The sequence below is a fragment of the Martes martes genome (genome assembly GCF_963455335.1).
Source record: "Martes martes genome assembly, chromosome: 1".
In the NCBI taxonomy this organism is placed as follows: Eukaryota; Metazoa; Chordata; class Mammalia; order Carnivora; family Mustelidae; genus Martes; species Martes martes.
The window spans coordinates 114,276,732-114,298,227 of record NC_137888.1 but is presented as its reverse complement, the minus strand read 5'-3'; the positions used below and the strand labels follow the sequence as shown (position 1 = coordinate 114,298,227).

Genomic DNA, 21,496 nt, shown 5'->3' with positions numbered 1-21,496 from the left:
TCTCCTCCAATGTGTTAAAGTGGTGAATAAAATGTATAGATTTTGAAAAATAAATTCATTCTTAAAATCCTATAAAGTAAACTCAAGCCTAATCACACATTTAAAAAACACATGTTGGATTCAGTTTGCTAATGGTTTGTTTGGAACTTTTATTATCTGTTCATTAACGAGATTCCCTTGAAAATTTTGACTGATCCTGATAGTATCATTCAAACTATACAGCCTCATTAGTAGGTGGGGACAATCTCTCTGGGAACGGTTTGTAAAAAATATGATTACATTTTCCTTGAATGTATTCTAGAACTCCTTTCCAACACCATCTTGGCTGGTTTTATCGTGTGTGTCCTTGTTATATGTGGCTGCATTAAAAATATCCTGAATTCTTTTTTTTTAAATTTATTTAAATTTTTATTTATTTGACAGAGAGAGAGAGATCACAAGTAGGCAGAGAGGCAGGCAGGGGAGGGAAGAGGCTCCCTGCTAAGCAGGGAGCCCCATGCGGATGATCCCAGCACTCTGAGATCATGGCCTGAGCCTGAAGGCAGAGGCTTGACCCACTGAGCCACCCAGGTGTCCCAATATCCCGAATTCTAGATGCTTCAATTTATTTGCTCACATTTCTGTGGGTCAGAAACCTGGGAGCAGCTTCATTGGGTGGCTGTGGCTCTGGATCGCTCATGGGTTATCTCTGAAGCTTGGCTGGAACTACAGTGGTCTTGACGGGAGCTGGAGGATGTTTCTCATGTGGTTGGCAGTCTTCGCTGGCCGATGGCAGGATCCTTGCCACACCGCCTTCTTCATCAGGCTGCCAGCGTGTCTCGCCACCTGGCAGCTGGTATCCCCCAGGGCATCCCTCATCCCTCCAGAGAGAGCTATCAGGACAGAAGTCACTATGTCTTTCACAGTTTAGCTTGGGAAGTCACAGTTCCTCCTTTGAACAGCACCCTCCTGGTTTATGCAGGTCTGCCCTGCTTGGAACGGGAGACACTTGTCAGAGGAGCAGGAGTTCTGGGCGCAAGGACTGCTTGGGGGCGGCTTTGGAACCCGGCTCCTACCTCATGTGTGCCTTTGTGTGGCTTATTTTTAACCACAGAGTTCATGGCTTTGAGTGGTTAGCGATCTCTTCAATCTTCTATTTCCCACTGGTATTACACTATATATATATTTTAGGAAATTGTTCCTGTTGTCTCTAAGTTTTCGAAATTGTTATCCCCACATTTTCCACATATTTTTATTTCTGTGTGCTTTAAAATCTCTCTTGTGTCTGTAGTTGTCCTTTCCTCGTTCTCACTGTGGTTCAGACTCATCCTCCTCTTTCTTGATCCGTCTTGCGCTATTTTTTCTATTTAATTAGCTTTTACTAAAAGCAAACTGGGCTTCGGGACAACGCTCTATGGTATGATTGTTTTCTGTCGCATTCTCTGGCATCTTTCTTCTTTACTCTCTTCTCTTTCCTCCGAGTCTTTGTCGTGTTTTCTTCCCCGTGATTTCGTAGGTGGGATTCTTAGCCCAGTAGTTTCCTACCGTTCTCTTCTTCAGGATGGCCGTCTGCCCAAGGTGCCGCTCTGCCAGCCGCTCCTGTTTTAGGCTGGGGTATTGCTGTTCCTGTTTGGTCTCTGTCAGCGGCCCCTTCTGCATTTTCTCATTCCCATTACGAGCTTGCCTTTGAACTCGGTTATTTAGAAGTGTGCCTTTCATTCTGATGTTTTCATTCTGATTTTTAGGAAGCTCTCCTGCATTGACTTCTAACTCAGTCGTGGAATACTTTGTCTCATTTTTTTGTTTTTGTTTTTTTAAAGATTTTATTTTTATTTTTATTTATTTTATTTTTTTAAAAGATGTTATTTATTTATTTGACAGACAGAGATCACAAGTAGGCAGAAAGGCAGGCAGAGAAAGAGGGAGAAGCAGGCTCCCCGCTGAGCAGAGAGCTCAATGCGGGGCTCGATCCCAGGACCCTGGGATCATGACCTGAGCCGAAGGCAGAGGCTTTAACCCACTGAGCCACCCAGGCGCCCCTAAAGATTTTATTTTTTAAAGATTTTATTTTATTTTTAATCTTTACACCCAACGTGGAGCTCAAACTCACGACCTGAGATCAAGAGTCACACGGTCTACTGACTGAGCCTCCCCTGTGTGATCCCAATTCTATGAACGTTTTTGAGATTTGTTTTATGGCCTAGTACGTAGGCAATGTTTGTAAATGGCTCTATGTGCTTGAGAAAAAAATTCTCTTAAATCTGGCTCACGGGTCCCCCTGCTGGCCGAGTCCGCGGAGCGTGCCACTCTTGATCTCAGGGTCCTGAGTTCAAGCCCCACACTGGGTATACATATTAACATAAAAAATAAATAAACCGGTTCAGGTTGTTATACATACATTAAATAAAGCTTGTTGGGGCAGTGGGGTGGCTCAGTTGGTTAAGTGTCTCCCTTTACCTCAGGTTATAATCTCGGGGTCCTGAGATGGAGCCCCACATCAAGCTCCCTGCTCAGCGGGGAGTCTGCTTCTCTCTCTCCCTCTGCCCCTCCCGCTGCTCATGCTCTCTCTCTCTCTCTCAAATAAGTAAATAAATAAAATCTTTTTAAAAATAAATAAAGCTTGTTAATTGTGTTTTTCAAGACTTCTGTATCCTTACTAAGTTTTAGTTTGCTGACCTACAGAAAAAAGTTTGTGAATTCCTTAAGTTCCTATTATAATTCTATCAATTGATATATAGTATATAGATGTATATAGAAGTATTGTATGTATACTTTATATATACACCTATATAATATATATATAGCCACATGTATATAATATATAATAGCCACATAGAAATTGAAAATTCCTGGTTAATTTAATATTTTGTAAGGTTATTTATGTAAGTTTTTTTTAAGGTCCTAAGGCTTTATAGGTCTTTTAAAAAAGTTATTATTTAGTATTAATCTTTATTCCTATAGCATTTTCTTTCAAAATTCTATTTTATGTGGGATTTTTTGTTTATTTGTTTGGTTTCATTTGGTTTGGTTTTGTAGCCATACCAGTTTATTTTGCTTTGTTCCTCTATGGTGTCTATTTTTCTATGCTTTATTTTTACCTTTTCTCTTTGGCTTTACTTTAGGTGTGTATTTGTAGGCAGCATATAGTTGGATTTTTCTAAATTTTATCTAGATAACATCTTTCTGTTAATAATTGAAATTGCTCTGTTGACATTTATTTTAGCTTCTCCCTGATGTATTGTTACCATGGAGTTACTCTGTGTTTTCTATTTCCCATTTTTCTGTCTTTGCTTTATTGCCCTCCTCTTTTCACACTCGCTGGTAGATTAATAAATTTGTATTCCTCTCTCTCATATACATATACATACATATATATGTGTGGATATATATATATGTGTGTGTATATATATGTGTACACACACATATATATATATCCACACAGATATATATATATATATGTGTATATATATATATCTCCACACAGATATATATATATGTGTGTGTGTGTGTGTGTGTGTGGATATATATCTCCACACATATATATGTATATATGGTTTTTTGTTTGTTGTCTGTTGTTCTTTTAGTGATTTTTTCCCCCTTTTTTTGGAGATTATTTATTTATTTATTTGACAGAGATCACAAGTAGGCAGAGAGGCAGGCAGAGAGAGAGAAGGAAACAGGCTCCCTGCTGAAGAGAGAGCCCGATGCCGGGCTTGATCCCAGGACCCCGGGATCATGACCTGAGCCAAAGGCAGATGCTTAATGGACTGAGCCACCCAGGTGCCCCATCTTTTCTCTTTCCAAACATGCTGTGGATTTTACTGTCTTCACTCCCTGGGGAACACACAACCATCTTCAGTATCTCGTTATTTAATTTTGTGTTTGACTGTTTCAAACTTGGTTAAGGATTTTTCTTTTTTTGTAATTGAACTTAATCTTCTGATATACTGTACATTTCTGCTCATATGGGTTAGGGTGAACCAAATGAAATTTCTGATATTCAACCATTTTTAACATAAAAACCAACAGTTTCATGGGATTCAATTTTAAAGTTCCAGAACCACTTGCAGTTTTTCTAAAAGTTACGTTTGTACTTAAATTCCACCATAGGGGCACCTCATTATATAACTGCTTATAAAGGGGATACAGAGAATATCCCCTTTTCTCAGTCCTTGCCTAAAAATTTCTTTATTCTTCATTCACACTTGATTGCTAGTTTAGCTAGGTATAGAATTCTGAATTCAAATTATCTTCTTGCCCAAAGGTTGTCAGTGAGAATTTGTTATTACTTAGAATTGACTCATTGTTTCTTTTAGAAGACTTATGACATTCTCTATGTCCTTTATGTTCTGGTTTCAATATGTTGCACCCATGTGTTGCTCTTTATTTCAGTTTCATTCACACTGCTGAAAACATCCAGGGTTCTCAGGAGAGGAGTATCCTTAAGTTTTGTGAAGTTCTTTTCTATTACTTTCCTAATTTTTTGTCCTCTCTTTAAATCTTTCTTACCTTCTCTTTTTTCCTTCTCTTTTCAATCTCTCTCTTGTACTTCCTGGAGACTTCTCAAGTCTGTCTTCTAACACTTGAATTAAAATGTTAATTCTTGCAGTTGTAGTTTTTCATTTCTGTGATTCTTGTTCTTTAATTTTTCCTTTTTCTAGACTCTTATTCTTTTTTTATGGATGTGGTCTCTTGGATTTTTCTTTGGACACTAGAGTTTAAATTTTGCAGCTTTTCAAGTTCCCTTTTCTTTTCTTTTTTTTTTTTTTAAAGATTATTTATTTATTTATTTGACAGACAAAGATCACAAGTAGGCAAAGAGGGCAGGCAGAAAAAGAGAGAGAGGAGGAAGCAGGCTCCCGCTGAGCAGAGAGCCCAACTCGGAGCTCGATCCCAAGACCCTGGGATCATGACCTGAGCCAAAGGCAGAGGCTTTAACCCACTGAGCCACCCAGGCACCCCTCCCTTTTATTTTCTGAACTATCTCTTTTCTCTGTGATTTGTGGTTCTTGCTGTGTTTGTTGCTTCCTTCCCTTAAATCCTTGTTTGTCAGTTCATATTTTAAAAGTGAGGCAACAGGGGTAGCCGACTTTGAGAACTTTGTACACGTGGACAAGAGTCATGGGCTGGCAAGCTTCATTTTAGGGCTCTGGGTAGCAAGCTGAGTATTATACTAGGACAAGCAAGAATGTTTGTAGAGGGTTGTTTTCTCCAGGACCTTGTAATTTCTTTAAATAACCTTTTTTGTTGTTGTTGTTTTCCTAGGGATGGATATAGAGACAACTGTCCCATGTACTGGCTTTCAATTAACTTCCTGGTTTTTACTTCCATAACTCATCTCATCTGTCCTGCCCTGTACCTGGTGTAATCAATCTTTAGGCCTCCATATGGCTCTGTGAGGAAAAAGGGCTCTCTCTCCTCATGCTGGTCATTACTTCCTTCTTCTCCTTACCTACCTTCAACTGTTCTGTTCCATAAACTTGCTGAGGTCTCCAATCCACTGATACGCCTCTCCCATTCCCTGTGATGCTGTGGGTTTATACCATTTCAATACCTTTCCTGCCATCTAAATGAGCTCCAAGGAAGGAGAGAAGACAACTGGGTGTGACTAATTTGCCTGTTTAACTGAAAGTCCCATCTATTTCTAGTTTACAAGTTTCTAGCTCTGGAGTTTCTTTGATTGCCCCTGGGCAAAATTGAGTCTCCCTTGTTCTGGGTCCTGGGTTCCTCCTGTACTTTGGGATCCCCCCTATTCTCCTCATCCTCCACCCCTTCCCCCACCCACTGAGAGTTTTAATTGGCTTCTCTTCCTGGAACCACTGGAGGTTGGGCTCTGAATCCCTACTGACACTGGGACTGAGCAAGTCTGTTTGGGGAGAAGTCACTCTGGGCTTCCCAGCTTTTAAAAATCACCATTACTCCCAGGGCGTGCCAAAGGCAGGGAGATTCCAGGACTCTCTGTCCAGTAGCTGCACACACCCTCATTAGGTATTTGGAATGTTACAAGATGATTTCATCAACATCATAAAGAGACAAGCATTAATTGCACTCAGTGTCTGGGTCCAGAGTACCGGGAACCTGAGATGCCTAGGGGAAAAAACGATGAGCAGCCTCTGCCCCATGACTCCATTCCTCCATCCCTTACTACCTCTCTCTTGGTGCTTCCTGGCTCTTATTATCCCAACACAGATATTGATATTTCCAAGTCCAGCCCTCAGGAGGCTTCTGTACTCCAGCTGCTGTCACAGTCAACCAACCTTGATTGAATATCGAATACATGCCCAGCACCATGAAATCAATTCTCCTAGCCCTTACAGCTGCCTTGGGAGGTGGGTGTTATTGTCCTACTTTACTGATGAGGAAACTGAGGTCCAGGGTGGGGCAGTAACATATCTAAGGTTGTGACTGACAGGTCTGTCATGTGAGGTCCTCTCCCGGCTTCTGGCCTAGAGCTTTCCCAGATCCCACCCCCAATGTTGCTTCTGGTATGGATGGCTCAACCGCCCAAGCTGGAACCTGTTGACTGGGGGACACAGGAACCAGGAGGACACTCATGTTCATGGTTGTAGGCATTCTGATTCAGGGTTCTAGTCCCTCTAGCCTAGCAGGGGCCCCTGAGAGCTGAGCATCATTTGTGGGGCTCTTGGCTGGGGAGAAGGAGAAAAGAAGGGGGAAATAGAGAAATACAGATACAGAAGAAAAAAGAGTTGTGGGGAGAGGTGGTGGAAAGGGGACGAAACAAGAGGAAGAAGCTGGAAATATTTTTTCCCCAATATTTCTATTCAATTTAGTTAACATACTATATCATTAGTTTCAGGGGTAGAATTTAGTGATTCATCAGTGGCAATAACACTCATTAGATCATGCCCATCCCCCAGTTGCCCCATCGCCTCATCCACCGCCCCTCCAGCTGCCCTCAGTTTGTTCCCCAGAGTTAAGAGTCTCTTCTGGTGCTGGAAATCTCAAGTGCAGGCTCTCATTAGCAGCTGCTGCAGGCCCGGCCCTGACCCAGCAGGAATGATCAGAGCCCACCGGTGGTGTCCACTTGCAGTGGGAACAGCAGTGAGTTGGGTTCAGATGCGGGTCTCAGCCCTGCCACTGACTCAGTTCCCCTCACCAGGGGGTTGCGAGAGTCAGAGAAGGTCATGGATATAAAAATGCGCTGTAAAGTAAAGCTCTGTTCAGCACTGAGGGCAGGGTGGTGTCTGCTCCATTGTCTCACACCCCAGAGCATCACCCAGAACGGTGCTGCTTGGCACAGAGGAGGCCCAGGGGCAAAGGATGTTAACAGAGCATGCACAGACATCAGGGATGCTGGAGGTGTCTTCTCGGCCAGCCTCTCTGTGGCACTGTCCTCCCTCCACAGCCCCCAGCCCAGAGCTCCTGGACCTCTGATGCCCTCCCTCCCCCGCCCCAAGGGCGACAGCGGTGACCACCTGGACTGAGGATGCCAGAACCCCAGCTTATCTCTGGCAGAGGGCAGAGAGCTGGGCCTCCTCCCTAGCTCCACATGTCAGCGCTTCTGAGCTTTCATCCACTCAAGTTCAAGTTCAAATTCAGTCTCAGCTCAGATTCTTTTCAGTTGATTTGTAGCACAGGAGTAGAGGAGGTGGCATCAGTGAAATTCTGCAGACCATCCTGCCTTGGGAATGGTATCGTTCTAATAAGTTATTGGCCTTGGTGACCTGCTCTGAGGCATCTAGGTAGAACAGCCTGTCCAAGGATGAACCTCAGAGAAACTTCCGAATGTAGCAGACCCCTGTGTGCCGTGACCCTCCCATTGCCCAGCACCCCTTTCTGGTCCAACTCCTGGGCACCATGAGATCTACTAACATTTCCAGTGATGACGAAGACAGTGGGTTCAATTTAAGGAAGGTTCTCTGTTCAGAGTCATCCATAGGAAGAAATGAACTGCCGTGGAGGGTAGTAAGCTTCTAAACCCTAGTGGCAACCCAGCAGAGGTTGGGTCTCCAAAAACAAAAATAAGCAAGCCATGAAAAAAGGAAAATACCAGCCATACTTTCTTTTCTCCAGGCCTTGTGCAAGCACCTTCTTCCTGTGAATCCCTTTTGGCTCCTGTGCCAGGGCTCTCCTGCGTAAAACACTTGCAGAGCCTAGAAGGATCCATTCAAATGTAATGGGTCTTCCCATGGGCAGAGTTGGTTGTTTCCTGTGCCTGCCAAAGATTTGTTTTGTTTGTTTAATAAAGATTTTATTTATTTACTTTTCAGAGAGAGAGAGAGCAACAGGCAGAAGGAGAAACAGACTCCCTGCTGAGCCAGGAGCCTGACAAGGGTCTCATCCCAGGACCCTGGGACAGTGACCCAAGCCGAAGGCAGATGCTTAACTGACTGAGCCACCCAGGTGCCCCCTGGGAACACGGTTTACCTGACAGGGCGAGAAAGGGACTTTGTAGAAGTGATTGGGTTGAGATCGGCTATTGTGAATTATCCAGGGGAGCTCAGTGTAATCACACGAGTCCTCCCAAGTGAAAGGAGGAGGCAGGAGGTTAGACAGAGAGAGATTCAAAGAAGCAACAACACTGCTGGCTTTGAACATGGAGAAAGGGCCATCGGCCAAAGAAGGCAGGCAGCTGCTAGAAGCTGGGGAATAAGGCTTGTCTCCTAGAATCCAGAAAGAATCCAGTCCTGCTGACACCTTGATGTTAGTTCAGGGAGACCCATGTGTGGTTTGTGCTAATTTGTTAACTGCAGTAATAGGAAACTAACCTTTCCCATTTTCTCGCCTCCATGTTAGCATCTGGAACATTTTGCTTTAATTCTGTGTGTACTGATCTCCCTAACTGGCTCCTTGGGACCAAAGCTATCTACTGAACAGTCTTTCTATCATAGAACTACAGGGCTTGGTGCAAAGTGGGTGTTGAGAGTCAGCTGTCACCTGAATGCACGTCCCCCAGAAGCTGGCCCCTGCAGAGGGACCCCACACATTAGCTTCAGAGCACATTGTGCCGTTGGGGGATTTCCCCCTTGTCCCCACTGCCTTTACTGAGTTAAATCTTCTTCCTTCCTAGTGTTTGGCAAAATCAGGATTTGCCACATATGTTTAATTATGAGCCGCAGGGTGCCCATAGCTCTCTTTCCCCGGGCAAGCGTGGCCTTCCCATGGGGGTCTCTGAAGCTTAGATCAGGGAGTTTAAGCTTGAGATAACAGAAAGGAGAAGGGGCTTGTGCGTCATGATTGGAGATGCTGGCCTCCAACTTGAATGCCATGTTCAAACCTGTTGACCCACAGCAGTTGAGCGGAGAGTGTGTAGTAGAAAATACTTAGGATGGAGAAGGGCTGGGGGAGGACTGAACCCAGTCCCATGGAAAACGGTTTAGAGAGCCAGTGGTGTTCAAGCCAGAACAGGGAGGACTTGGGGGTGCTGGTCACCATGTATATGGTGGGTTAAAGGGCTGGTATGGGGAAGAGGAAGGGATGCGTTCCCCAAGGTCTCAAGGGATAGAATGAGGACCAGTTGGTAGGAAATACAGGGTGAGCAAGGGAAGGGATTTTGGCTGAGTCCAAGGAAGAACTGGGTCAGCCCGATCCAGGGCTGGAGTGGCCCGCCACCTGGGGCTGTGAGCTGTCTGTCCTTGAGGAGTCCAGCCCGTGGCTGAGCCGCCCCACGATGGAAGGCATTCCAGTGTTTGATGGAGATTGGTGTGAGGCTGGTAAATGCTCATTAAGATCCCTTCTCCCTCACAGGGTCTGTGATTAATTGACCCAGCCCTGGGTTGAACTGGGTGGGTATGGGTGTAACCCACTGCCGAGGCACTTGCCACTGGAGAACTTGGTCACAGCCTTGTGGAGCTGACTGGTGCTGAGTGGAAGACCAGTTTGCAGGCATTGTGTCGGCGTGGGTGTGGGGTGCTCTGGGTCCATGTTCTCGAACACGCGGAAAACCAGCTGCCCAAAACAGTAAGCTTTCTGCAGCTTGCTGCTGGGAGGGGGTGGGGGGGGCTCTCTCCCACCTGCAGAGGCCTCCATGGGTTTTAGAGTCCTAGATTGCTTTGAAAAGCTCAATCCTAGGTTCCCACATGGTCCTGACAGGGCTGGCCCCTAGCCAAAGCATGTGTCTGGTTTTCTCACACACGCTTTTGTCCCTCCTGCTAGATACCCAGTGTTGCCCTCCCAAGGATCAAATCTTTGATCGGCCATTGACCAGCTTGTGTGACTTTGAGTCAAATCTTGCCTCTTGCTGGGCCTCAGATCCCCACCTATAAAGTGGGGGCTCTGGACCAGAAGGTCCTCCCTATTCTGATGCTGCTGGAACCCTGAGTATAGGTCTTGAATCTAATCGCTTTCCCCCCATGTCCATCCATCCACCTCTGTCCTTTCAAAGACCCATCCCTGTCACCGGACCCTCCCTCCCACCCCCGGGCTGGAATGCCTGACCCCACTCCGCACCTGCCTAACACTTAAGTGGGGAAGGGCCTTTCCCAGAGCAGGCAGGGAATCAGGGTAAGTGCCTATCCCTGTCCCCATGTGCGTTCCCACTGCCCATACCATGCTTGGCAGAAACACGCATTGGCTGGTGGTTCTTATACTCCTGGTTGGTGGGAACCGTGGTGAGCTGCCATCGGAGTCCCTCCTTCGGTCTGTGCCGTGGCTGGGCCCGAGGCTCCTTGCTAACCGGGGTCACTGTCCGTGTGTCCCACAGTTACCTGCTGGCCAGTCGCCGCTCACAAAGACAAAGCTCATCCTCTGGCATCCAGCACGGGGTCTCAAGTTTCCCAGTGCGGCAGCAAGAGACATCCTGGTCATCTCAGTCCTGCTCCTGCCCCCATGGAAGGCCGGCAATGGGCGTCTTTGGAGCAGTCATGGTGAGACACGGGGGAGGAAGTGCTCTGTGAGCTGCCATGCTCTGTGGGAGGAATTCCCACATCTGGAAGGTCCCCTGGGCCTCCCTGGTGAGGGAGGCAGGTCCTCCCAGAGCGTGGCCTCTCGCTGGTGGCCCCTGCATGGGCCCGTCATGTCGGCAGGTGCTGCTGTACCTGGGGTCGGACATGCCGAGGTCAGGGGCTTCCTGGAGAGACAGGGAAGCAAGAGAGAGAGATTGAGAAAGAGGGAACATGAGCGTGTGGACTCCCATCCTGGCTGTTCCCTGACTGTATGACCCTGGGCCAGTTCTCCCACCGTCTGGCCTCAGTTTCCTGTAAGTTCAGGAGGTTCCTTTGGATCTCAAAGCCATCCACACTTCCCTCAGGTGGGGGAGGCTCTGTGGACTCGAGGATCTTCTCGGCCTCCCTGGGACTCCTGGGCCACGCTGCCCTGGACATGTGGCAGAGATGAGGCCCCAGGAGCCCAGGGTGGTCTGAGGGGCTCGGCGACCTGAGGAGGGGGCCAGCAGGGCCCTGGGCAAGTGGACCTCCCACCCCACCCCCCGCCTCCCTCTTGACGGGGAGGTGCCTGTGAGGAAAGTGGGGCTGAATCACAGGCCCGCGGGTGTCACCACTTCCAGAGCGTGTCCTCCTCCTGACGGGCCCGCAGTGCCAGACTCTGAGGCAGAGCCCAGCCCTTGGGACTCAGTTTATAGATGGAGGGTTGGGCTGCCACTTAAATGCCCAGCTGAAAACCATGTCCTGCATTTCCTTTCTTCTGGAGGAATGACTGTTTCTGCTCAGATTAAGCAAGGTGGTTTGTTTGTCAGGCACTTAAAGACTCTCTTTTCAGGCGACAGAATTTCCTGAGAGGGCCGCTCCAGCGTGGGTGGGTCTGTATTTTCTGCCAAGAAGCTGGCACCTCAATCCTGGGCTGAGGGGCAGGGTTGGGCCCCTGGCCACCTGATGTTGTTCAAATGATCTGATGAGGGGAACGATCTTTAGGGGAGAGGTGGTGGAAGGAGACATGTGATGTGGCCTGTGCACTCCTGAGAGCCTACAGTCTGTGCCTTGGACAGGCCAGAGGTGCAGAGAGCTGGGGTCCGAACCACACGTACTGGGTCCTCTGCAGAATTTGCTTCCTATATTATGGCAATTCCCACTGGCCCATGGAGGAGTGTAGTGAGAAGCACCCCATGGGGGTGCCTGGGTGGCTCAGTAGGTTGGGTGTCTGCCTTCGGCTCAGGTCATGATCCCAGGGTCCTGGGATCAAGCCTTGCATCGGGCTCCCTGCTCAAGGCGAAGTCTGCTTCTCCCTCTGCCCCACCCCCCACTTGTGCTCTCTCTCACCCTTTCTCTCTCTCGAATAAATAAATCAAATCTTTAAATAAAAAAAGAAGCAACGCCATGGAACTCATGGTTCTGTGTCTTGAGGATGCTTAGTGTCAAGAACGTTTGGACTAAGTGACAGAGGGGCCACTGTGCACAGACCCCTGGGAGAAAGGCTCCTCTGGTCTGCGTCCCAAGGTTACTACACTCCTCCTCAGCCATGGATCCTCATATCTGGGGGGATAAAAGGACCTGTTTTCCTTTTTCTCACTGCCTGCTAAAAAGCTAGGAGGCAAATGTCTGGCCCACCCTAGCAAGGTTCCCCTCCCACTTCCTACCTCTCTGGTTGCCTTACCTCAGTTTCCCCCACAGGCTGAGCCTCCTCCTTCCAGCCATTAAATGCAGGGAGCCGCACCCTCCTCTCTTCTCAGGCATCGGCTTCTTCCAGCTGCCTTCTGTTTCAGACCCACGCTGAGAGGACGTGGTGGGGTGGCTGATGTTGCCGAGGTAGCCAAGTTAGAGATGGCTCTCTTCCGGTGCCGATGCGTGCAGAAGCGGACTAGGCAGTGTCCCCCACGTCTCTGCTTCTGTGGGCTGTTCCACTCCCCCAGCCATGGCTTGTGGCATTTGAGCCTGTGGCTGTGGCACTTCCCGCCCCTGGGCATTGTAGGTGGGGAGAAGAGAGAAGAAGAGGGCAAAACTGCATGTCAAGAGGCGCCTGGGTGGCTCAGTCTGTTGGGCATCTGCCTTTGGCTCAAGTCATGATCCCAGGGTCCTGGGATTGAGCCCCACATCAGGCTCCCTGCTCAGCGGGGAGCCTGCTTCTCCCTCTCCCTCTGCCTGCCACTCCCCCTGCTTTTGCACACACTCTTTCTGTCTCTGACAAATGAATAAATAAAATCTAAAAAAACCCCCCAAAAACCTGCATGTCAGCCTTGTCTGTCTCTTTAAAAAAAAAAAAAGATTTAAAAAATTGTTGTCTGTGTAGGCACACAGATAAATATACCTAAATCACATGTGTGTAGTTGGATGAACTACCGTGAAAGGGATTTTGAGATATTGGCATTTGGTCTTATTTCTAGATCTCTTTTAGTCCTTCCTTCACTTTGTTTTTTTTTTTTTTTTTCTTTCCTTCCTGATTTTAACTTTTTTGGTTACATTTTACTGGAGCTACCTCAAATCCTTTCTGGAACCGTGCAGGAGAAGATAAGAAAGAATACACGGATGGGTGTGTGGATGGACACATAGTTCTCTGACATGACCAGGTCGCCGATCTACCCAGAGTCACCGGTCTGAGGACCATGACTCCATCCAAGATGTGATGAAATGCCCCCCCAGGAGAGATGGGGTGAGTGGATTGTCCCTTGTCATGGGACCTCCATCTGTACTGTTAACTACTTCCTCCCTCATTCTAGGTTCCCAGCTGTAATAAGCACCATCATTGCATTCCTGTCTTCAAAAGTTTCTGCTGTCAGAAATAAAGCTCAGTCACTTCCCTTAATTTGCCAGTAGGGAAATGGCCAATGCCAGAGAAGACCGTCATTCCAAGGATCCAGGTGACAGCTCTCCCATGGGACCTGTGTGCATTCCTGTCATGCAGCCGTGCTCTGCCCTTCAGAGCAATAACAAACAGCTTCATATTAAGAATAATGGTAATCTCAACTGTCTTAGTTCTTATGCAAAGGTTGACCAGAAGTCTTAAGAAGTAACATGTTGGTCTTCTGAAGAACATAGTCCAAAAGTGTGGGATAAGACAGAACACTGAATTCTAATCCCAACCACTGACTGGATTTTCCACTTTTCTGGAATGCAGTTTCATTAAATGCATATTTAAACTAGATGAAGTCTAGGGCCTTTCAGTCCCTGTCCTCTTCCTCCCCTCCCCAAAAACCTATGGTTTGGGGTCCGTAGTGGTGTGAGAATCCTGACCACTCTGAGGCAGCAAAAATGTTTCTGGATCCTAACACATTTTTAAGCAATTGTTTAAGCAAAGGGAGAAGCTCAATTCCTTCTGACACTGATTTTATTTGGAAAACTCTAGGCAACTTACTAGTTTTCTTGACAAGTCCTTCGGAAAAGAGGGTGTGGGGCGTGCGGGCGGGACAAAGGCCTGAGATGAGCATTGGTACCAGAATGTCTGACTTTGTGAACTGTAGCTACTGCGACCTTTCAGAATATGGGATCAGATAAATGGCCTGAAAACAGAGGTTGGACTTAAGAGATTTTCAAAACAAAAGAGGAGGCAGATTACAGAGGCCTTAGCTCGGCATGCCCTCCAAAGGGGCTCCAGTTTGAAACACCCTCTTTAGGTCTTACTCTGGAACTGAGTCCCTGAAGCCTGTGAGGCTCAGAAGGAGAGCACAGGCCAGCGACTGCGCGAGCCTAAACTGGACCCAGGCAAACCACCTCCTTCCCCTCCAGAGCTGCTGGCCCTGCCCTGCCCCCCAGCCTGAGGAGACCAGGGCCATCCTAAAACTCTGTGCGGCCATTCCCCAGGCCCCTGGAGACTCTTTCCTTCCCCAGGACTCGGGCCTCACTCTGAATTCTTGTCCACAATCCCCTCAGCTTCCTAATGGAAGTCTCTCCTGTGCTCAAGACCCTTTCTAACCTTCTTCAACTCTAGATCCCGAGGGGCCACCATCTTGGTTCACTCTCTGTGCCTGCGCCATGGGAAAAAGATGGAAAGAGGGTCTCAATTATCATTTACTAAACAGCTGTTTGGCCTGGGCACTGACTGTGTGGTGGGCAGTGCAAGGAGTCAAGAAGGTCTGAAATTAGTCAAGATGGATGGAAATCTGAACTCTGACCAGTTTCTGCCTCCTTCCCTCTTTCCCTCCCTTTCCTTCCCTATACTTCCTTTCCCTTCCCTATACTTCCTTTCCCTTCCCTTCCCTTCCCTTTATCAGATGAAGTGAGCTAAAAAGAGGAATTATTTTTCCCCATAGAATAATAGGCTGCCATACGTGGTTACCTAGTGTAATGCCTGTTCCCACTTTATAGATGGGAAAACTGACACCCAATGGGAGGAAATGACTTGCTGAGGTCCATGTTCTGAGCTCCTAGGTTTCCATGTCTTTCTCGAACTTGTTTATCTGGCTAAGTGGCGTTTCCTGTTCCTTTTTGGATTGCATGCTGAGAGGAATTTGTAGAGAGAGGAGAAGCAAGGCAGGTTTCTCGAAGTGGGAAGGAGCAGGGGAAGGATGGGGCTCCCTAAATGTAGCCCACGTGCCCCTGTGTTTCTGTGTAAATGTCAGTCATGCGAGGCATTCAAAACAGACTTGTTCATTCATGTAATAATTAAGGAAAACACAGCAGCTCTTCCAGCACCCGTCCCTGACCTGTAATTAGGTGTGGGGACGCTCTGGAAGTTGCTGCAGCCGTGAGGACTGCGAAGTTGCTAGTTTAAACATTTCAAAGGCTGCCCTGTTTTATTGTGGCATAAAATTTGGAAGTCTCAGATTAAAATGTGCAATTAAATGTAACTCGAATAAAGTGCTTGAGGCCAAAGAGAACTTTTCCCTTCCTCCTGCAACCAGCCCTGACTCCTCCCTCCCCTCCTCTGTTAACTGTCTCCTTTCAAACTCTCCCCGAATCCCTTTGAGGGAAAGGGATGGATGGGCTCTTGGAAAAACAATGTTTAAGAAGGCATTTGGCAAACTTACCTGAATCAGTCTCTAGGTTCAGGGACACCTACTGGTTGGGCTTAGGCGGTCCTGGAGGCTGGTGGGACAAGAAGGCAGACCCTGAGGCTTCTTGGTCCAGGCAGGCTGGTCTCTTGATAAAATAAACGAAACAGGGGTGCCTGGGTGGCTCAGTTGGTTAAGCGGCGGACTCCTGATTTCAGCTCAGGTCATGATTTCAGGGTCATGGGATCAAGCCCCGGTTGGGCTCTGTGCTTGGCGGGGAGTCCGCTTGAGATTCTCTCTCCCTCTGTTCCTCCCCCTGCTTGTGTGCTCCCTGTAAATAAATAAATAAATAAATAAATAAATAAATAAAATCTTAAAAAAAAAAAAGGAAACAATAATGATCACCACCCCTCCTGGGTTCCCAGCCACCTATGGAAAAAAGTTTAAGTTTCTCAGCCCGACATCTAAGGGCTTTGTATTCTGGTTCTCTGTAAAAGACCACTCCCCACAAACACAGTAGGGGTTCTTCCCTTTGGGTGCTGGCTAACCAACCCCATGGTCCTCACCTACAATGCCCACCTACCCCTTCAGACCCTTTCAGAGTCCCATTCATCCCCTAAAGGCCTGTTTCCACCCACCACGCCTTTCCGGCTGTACCCTGGCTGAGCAAACCTTTCCCTCTTCCGTCCTGCGTGACTCACCCGGGAGAAGAACATCTCGCATGGAGGGGCTAATCCTGGGCGGTGGGGGTGCCTCCTGAGAAACACTGAGCCCTTGCTCATGGGGGCTGGCATGGAGGCTAAGGTCTTTGAAATATGAAGAATTTAAGCAATGGTTTCTTCCTTATAAAAAGTGCCAAGTCATATAGAGAAAATGTGAAAAAAATATAAAAGACAAAATTATAGGGAAGGGAATGATGGCTCATAGTCCCATCACCCAGAGACAAGTCCGCCTTCTTCCAAGGCTCAGACACATCTGCTGGCGAGAGGGCTGAGGGCAGCCCAGAGCAGGAGGGTGGGCTCTGCGACAAGGGCACGCAGGGCAACCAGGACCCAGCTCACTTAGACTGGGTTGGTGTGTTCTTTATCTTTGTTAACATTTTTAGACAGGCCAAGTTTTTAACTTCATAGAAAACTTTTCATGAGTTAAACAATGGTCTTCAACTCTGCCCAGCATTATGCGCTCTGAGGACTGCTGTGTGTGTGGGATGAAATATACCTAACATAAAATTTACCATTTTAATCATTTTCAGGGTCCAGCTCAGTGACATTAAGCATATCCATATTGTGTAATCACCTGCAGAACTTTCTCGTCATCCTCAACTGAAACTCTGTCCCCGTGAAGTCTCATCTCCCCACTCCTGTCAGCCCCCCAGGCTCCGGGTGACCACCACTCTTCCTCCTGCCTCTCTGAACTGGACTACAGTAGACACTTCATAGAAACGGTGTCTTACCATGTTTATCCCTTTAAACACCTGGGTTACTTCCACCTTTTGGGGTTCTGTGAATAATGCTGCTATGAACACGGGGCAGGTGTACAAATATCTGTTTCATCCCTGCTTTTAATTCTTTGGGGTATACACCTCGAAATGGGATTGCCGGATCCCGGGCTAATTCTACGTTTAATTTTTTGAGGAATTGCCATATTGTTTTACGTTTCCATCAGCCACACGCCAGGGTTCCAGTTTCCCCACACCCTCGCCAACACTTACTATTTCCTGTTTTTTTGGATACCAGCCATCCTCTTGGGTGTGAAGGGGTATCTCACTGTGGTTTGGATTTGCGTTTCTCCGATGACTAGTGGTGGTGAGCATCTCCCCACGTGCTTATTGGCCATCACTGTGTCTTCCTTGTTGAAATGTCTACTCAAGTCATTTGCCGGTGTTTTAATTGAGTTGTTTGTTTGAAGATCGCTTTTTCACGTGTGAAATCCTCTCTCCTCCACCCACTGCTCCCAGGCCTGACAACCTCCAACCAAATAGCCTCTTTGGAACACTCATGACTCTGAACACACCATCATCATCATCAGGAACAGGACACTGGGGACCAAGAACCGTCTCATGACACCTGTCCTTGGAGAAACACCACTAATAACTGGGTATGGATGGAGATGAGTGTGGCGGCTGTCACTGGGGATTTTAAGAAGGTGACTGTCTGTTTGTTTGTCTCATTGTTCTTATTCTATATATTGCCAGTTTTTCTGGCTTCATTCTTCCCACAAGAGGATGGTGTGCGGTATTTCGAATGGACCAAATTCTGCCCCTTTGGAATGAGTAGGAAGATGATAAAGTCCTTTCCTCAAAGACTGCCCTTTTCATGTGAGCTAAAAAGCAACAATCTTGTAAGAGGGGAAGGATGGGGAGGCGAGAAGGGCCCTCCCACTACTGAGCATCGACTGTGATCAAGACCTGAGCTGGGCATTTCACACACGATTTTTTTCTAATCCTTTCGTTATTCACATCAGGCAGGTTGTTATCTGAGTTCACGCAGGGGGACAAAGAGGCTCAGAGAAGTGGATTCACTTGCCAAGGTCCAAACCAATGATAGACTGAGGTGGAAAGCACCCTATGAGTCTGAGCCCTTTCTGTGACAGTGGGCACTTCTTGTGCTGCTGGGAACACACCCGAGTGCTAAGGTTGGTGTCTGGAGCCTGTTTCGAGAGGAAAATATCATTTGCTCTATTTTTGCTCCTCTCAATCCCTCCTTCTCTGCTGGGTATTTCCATGCAATCTTTGACATGTTTAATCCTCTGCCATCCTAAAAAGCCAAGACTTGCCTTGTCTCCAATCTTTCCTCTGGAAGTCTGCCTCCTACACCTGCCCCTTCTACTCCCCTCTAAACCACTGCCTGTCCTTGTGGCCCCTCCAGACACTCTTTCCTGCTGCTCCTAAGACCACCCTCATTGCTCTTTCTTGGTCCCTGTGGTGGACTCTTCTTCCTCTGTTGGCCTCAATAATAAGGGGAGGAAATACCCAGACTGCCATTCTGAACCCTCTTCTTACTTCACTCTGCACCCAGACCCCTTGAGAATCTAATGAAAGTCATGAGCTGTCTCCTTGGAAAAAGTGTATAGCACATTTCCACTACCTTACGTACAATTTCAGGGAATTCATAGGCAGCACCTTCAGGACTCTAGGTATAGAGAGGCTGCTTTAGTGGGTGGGGTTTACGGACTCCAGATTAAGTTCCATTGCTGGGTGAGCTCCCCTTTATGGTTTGTTAGACCTCTATCCCCACCCAAACCCTTCCCCTGATCTCAGACCCTGATTTCAGGCTCTACTGGACAGTCCATATTATGGTCCTGCAAGGCTCAAACACAGCCTGTCCAAATGAGTCTGTCCCCTTGCTTCTTACCACCTCCATTTCCATGTTTTCTGGTTTTGTTTTTTTTTCCTTTTTTTAAGAGAGATTGAGAGAGAGTGCACGCCCATGGGGAACGGCAGAGGGAGTCTGATGCGGGACTCGATCTTACTAGCCCGAAATCATGACCTGAGCTGAAATCAAGAGTCGATTGCTTTAACCCACTGAGTCACCCAGGTGTCCCTTTGGTCCTCTTAATGGTACCACCATCCAATGCCAAAAACCAGGCTGTTCCTTTCATGGCTTTTCTCTTTTATCACCCATGGCTTGGATTGTTAATAGCCTCCCAATGACTGATTCCCACTACTTCTACTGTTACAAAAATTTTAATTTGTATATGGTGCTCAACTCAAGACTACATTTCCCTGGCAGATGGGGGAGTCACATGTCTAAGTCCTGGCCAATGGGTTATGAGTGGAAGTGATGTGTGTAGCTTTTAGGTCATGCCTTTAAATATTTTATTTATTTATTTGACAGACAGAGATCACAAGTAGGCAGAGAAGCAGGCAGAGAGAGAGGAAGGGAAGCAGGCTCCCTGCTGAGCAGAGAACCCGATGTGGGGCTCGATCCCAGGATCTTGGGATCATGACCTGAGCTGAAGACAGAGGCTTAACCCACTGAGTCACCCAGGCGCCCCTAGGTCATGCTTTTAAAGAGAAGGACTGAGCCCCTTCCTTTTTCCTGCCTTTCCTTTGGCTGGAATATGAATGTGAAGGCAGGAGCTAGAGCAACAATTTTGGGCATGGATCGAGGATGGCTGAGCAATCGGACAGACGAGGTCTTGGTTCCTGATAGAGTCAAGCCACCATTCCAGGCTTGATGGAAAATAAACGTCCATCTTGTTTAGGCTCTTGCTATTTTGGATTCACTTTGTAATGGTGGCCTAATGTGTATTGTAACAGTCCCAGTGTATCACCCCACTTCCCACCATAACCAACCCATCACCGTCTTGTACCGGTTTCACTCCTTATTGTCACCTCATGATTCAGTCTCCTCTCCTTTCTCACTGCCCTGTTTTAGCTCAGGCTTTCACGGTCTCCCGTCTGACCTACTGCTATCATTTTTTATCAGGTCTTCCTGCCCTCTTCCACCATACCCCCCGGTGATCCATCCTCTATGCTGCTGCTGGAACTACTCATCCTTCAAGCCTGTGTTTCTCATGCTCCACACCATTGACATCTCAATCCAAATAATTCTTTGCTGCTCACGCCCTGGAGGATGTCTAGGGCCTCTCTTGGCTGTCCTCACTGGATGCCATTTGCATTCTCCAAGTGATGACAACCAAAAATGCCTCCAAGCATCGCCACATGTCCCCCAGGAGGGGGACAGAATCATGTCTTGTTGCTAAACAGCAGCCCTACACCAATCTGACCGTGTCTGTCCCTGGCCGCACCCTTCTGTGGCGCTCTGGGGCCTATGGAATGAGTCCTGCTGGTGAAGCCCTTCCTGTGTTACATCTTACCCTCTTTTTGTAGGATGGAGTTTCCTCTAAGCCCTCACACGAACCCTGCTCTCTGGTTATCTTAGACTTTTTGCCACGTGCTGAAGGAAGCCATGGTCTTTTGTACCTTTGGGCCCTTGCAAATGCTATTTGCTCTTCTCAGAGGCCAAATGCCCCTTCATCCTCCCAGGCTTCGTTCAAGGGCCATCTCCTAGGGGAAGCCTTCTTCCCATGGCCCAGGAAGGCTGGGAGGCTCCTTCAGGTGGCCCCATCCCACATACACCTTACACTTGAATGGGACTGGTCATGCATTTGAGTGCCTCTCAGGACGAATTCACTACTGTTTCCCGGCATCTTGCCAGGACCTGCCACTTACTGAATGCTCTGTTTGCTGCGTGAACGCGGGGCCCCATGGGGAGCAACCAGGACGGTTGAGAGAAGGGACTGTGCGTGATGTGTCTAAAGGGCAGATGGAAGGGAGTGAGCCTGTTTGTGGGTTCCAAACGTCTGATGCGATGGCCCCCAGGTGAGGGGGTGGCCTGCTGAGGCCTGAAGAGGGGACGAGAACCTAAGGGTGGAAGTTCTAGGGAGGCAGGTCCCAGTGTAATAAAGAGAAATGTTTGAAAAAGTAGAACTTTTTTTTTTTTGTCTTTGAAAACAGTTGTCCTAACGGTCCATGAGACGCAGCTCAGAAATGCGTTTTTATTTAAATGGAACATAAGCCAACACACAGTGATAAAAATTTCGTGTTTGTCACTGGTCCCCTCCTCTACCTACCACAGCAGATGTGGGCGCGCCCTTCCGCACCCTTCTTTAAGCATGTGCACAGAGCTGCAGAGACCACATGGGTACGCGTGTGTGCATACACGTGTCTGAGCAGAAACACACACACACATACAGATCTATAACTGGGTGAAATTCTCTCTCACCTGCACTGTT

At 47.6% G+C, this 21,496-nt stretch overlaps 1 protein-coding gene across 1 annotated transcript in view; it reads left to right on the top strand.

The window, feature by feature from the left end:
* Positions 1 to 21,496, top strand: part of GP5 (glycoprotein V platelet) — a gene marked incomplete at both ends in the record, with an annotated part of 37,734 nt that overhangs the window by 8,611 nt on the left and 7,627 nt on the right.